This window comes from Trachymyrmex septentrionalis, unplaced genomic scaffold, assembly GCF_001594115.1.
Source record: "Trachymyrmex septentrionalis isolate Tsep2-gDNA-1 unplaced genomic scaffold, Tsep1.0 scaffold112, whole genome shotgun sequence".
NCBI lineage: Eukaryota > Metazoa > Arthropoda > Insecta > Hymenoptera > Formicidae > Trachymyrmex > Trachymyrmex septentrionalis.
Genome location: NW_017304248.1, coordinates 1127723 through 1130666, shown reverse-complemented (window position 1 = coordinate 1130666; position 2944 = coordinate 1127723).

Below are 2944 nucleotides of genomic sequence, written 5' to 3'. Positions count from 1 at the left end.
AATACTTGATTTTGATATAATATATTATGAAAAAAATAATTATAATAATTTATAAACAATGTAAAAAGATATTTTTATTAATACTCGTGGGAAATTTATTATTTCTTTTGAATCTCTTACATCATTCCTATGAATTTCTCATCTCCATATATTTTTGAGATGAAATTCAGCATCGAATCGCTCGAATCAACGAAAATGTGTGGGCCTTAGATTCGGATAGTAATTGATTAAACAATTTTCATTTATTTATTTTTAAATTAAATCTTTGTTTTTATATTATAAAGTTTATATTAACAGACTAATCTAAATTTTGTAATATTTGCGATGGAGTTTCTTTGAAACAGAAAGCTGTCGACATAAAGATTTTTTTGTAATTTATAATTTTTAGTTGGATAAATATTTTGATGATTAGGTACATATTTTTAATAACGAATAAATCTAAAATTTATATCAGTGATAACATTACATTATTGTTAACAATTATTCATTTTTGTATCTAATTGATTTCATAATATGATGGCCTTTTCGGAACGCGTTCGTGTTTCGCGCATCGTACAATGATTTCTGGCATATGAACCCAGAATATTGACCAGTAGTGGAAAAAGACGAGTTCTATCTGTGTAACACCAATCAAAGTTTCAAAGATATAATATAAGTAAGCTAAATATTCAGGAGGGTCATTACCTTCGGGAGGGCCAATTTGCTCGCAAATTGCGAGTTTTTTTATTATTTTTATATGGTAATCCAGACACCGGAGTGTAACCGGCATGTACATACCATTTATGAAAAATTGAATCAAAAAACTCTTTACCATTTTGCAATGGTTGCAACAGTTAACGAGATATTAATTTCTAAAAATTGCCGAATAAGCGAATAAAATCGAACACAAATATCTCCCAAAATATCGTTATTTCAAAGTTTCAAGGAGGACATCTTTTGATGGTTCACAGATTTTCTCTAAGTAGACGTGTTCCAATACCCCGATAATTTCGGGGTGTGTGTGTGTGTGTGTGTGTGTGTGTGTGTGTGTGTGTGTGTGTGTGTGTGTGTGTGTGTGTGTATGAATATATGATAATAGTTAGTAAGTATTCGGTAATTCTTTTGAATCTTGCACGGGTACTTTTTAGACTGTGCATTTCCCTGTCCAAATCCATTATTAGAATGCCAACGTTTTATGAACATTGCAGTTTACTTTATCAGAGCAGGGAATAGATACTGAATTACTCCTCCGAAAAATTTTCTTTATATACGTTGTTTAGAAGTGGGAGAGGGAAAGGAACAGGAAAATGATAAATTTTTACAATATCTTCTAAAAATTTAAATATTTTTTTATTTTTGTTAATTTTCGAAAACATGGGAAAACGCTTCGTTACATAATAAGGAGTATTGTATGATTTACAACAAATTTATTTTTATTTTCCAAGCCAACTAAAATGGCGGAATTGTATATAACGTTTCCCGGAATTGTATATAACGGTGTATAAAGTCACATTTTACTTTATCTCCTCCAAATATTAATATTTTTAAATAAAATTTTACATACAATGAGTTAAATATGTATATCTAATACACAACAAGTAAGAGATAAAGCCTAAATATATCTACTAATTATCGCATTAGAAGTTAATCGCATTTGTACTTTTTTCGCAATCCAAGCCAAAAGAATCTATTTTTTAGGCCGTCAAAGTAGAAAAACCTCTTAAACATAAACAAGCCCTATATAGCAGAGACATGATTGAGCAATGACTCGTGAGAATTGCAAAAGTTGATCCCGAGTCATTGTCAATATATGAGGAGGATTAAACTTGACAAAACTATATATCGAGTAATTATTTAAAAGTTTACGGTATTCCCGGTCCATTTTAGATTTACTCTTTGGATTTTGATATCGACAAAAAATGAAGCATTACAAGCAAGACCGAAATATCATAAAGGCAATTGAAAATCGGAAATAAAATTATGTATGACGTTGATATTAGTTTATCATTGAATTTATCATTCAATTTCTATTTGAAATGATGTCTTTAGTAAGATGTAAATCGTTTACACATATAACCATTACTTACATATAAGATAACCATCATTTTTTTTAATCATTAATATTATTGACACAAACATGCTAAGACATCAAAATGATGTGCGCTTGCTCTCTAGATATGTTAAACAGATTATTATAAGTAGAAAAATAGTGATCAGTTTTATATAATGATATTTCAATAAAACAAAAATTATAACGCTTACAATTCAAGAGATCCGGATTCGATCTCCGGCCGAGGTAATATTTTTCGCAATAAAGTTATTTACAGATTACAGTTATTTTCAGTGTTATTCAGCATCACTGAGGTGCTGAATCTTTCTAAGATGCCTATGAATACCAAATTATTAAATTGTTTAACTTGTCATTGCTACGTAATTCGAGTTGCTTTTAAAGCTCAACAAATCATTTCGCAGCACAGTTTAAATAACTACAATATGTGTATCCAAGCAGAACAAGTCACGATAACGTGAAAATAACATTAAAATAAATCGGAAATGAATGAAAAGTGACTTTCAATGATCATTTTGGAATCATTTTGACATCATTTTGATACACACACACACGCGCGCGCGCGCGCACACACACACACACACATATATATATATATATATTATGTGTGTGTGTGTGTGTGTGTGTGTGTGTATATACCATCGAAAGGATAACCGTTCTTGAATTCCGATATATACAATCACCAGCCAGAATTTCTCGAAGTCCCATGTAGTCCAATGAAGTCCGATAAAGTTCGATAAAGTCCGATAAAGTCCGGTGAAGTCCGATAAAGTTCAATGAAGTCCGATAAAGTTCAATGAAGTCCGATGAATTCTCGAAGTCCGATGAAGTCCAATAAAATCTGATGAAGTCTGATGGATTCCGATGAAGTCCGATGAATTCTGATAAAATTCAATG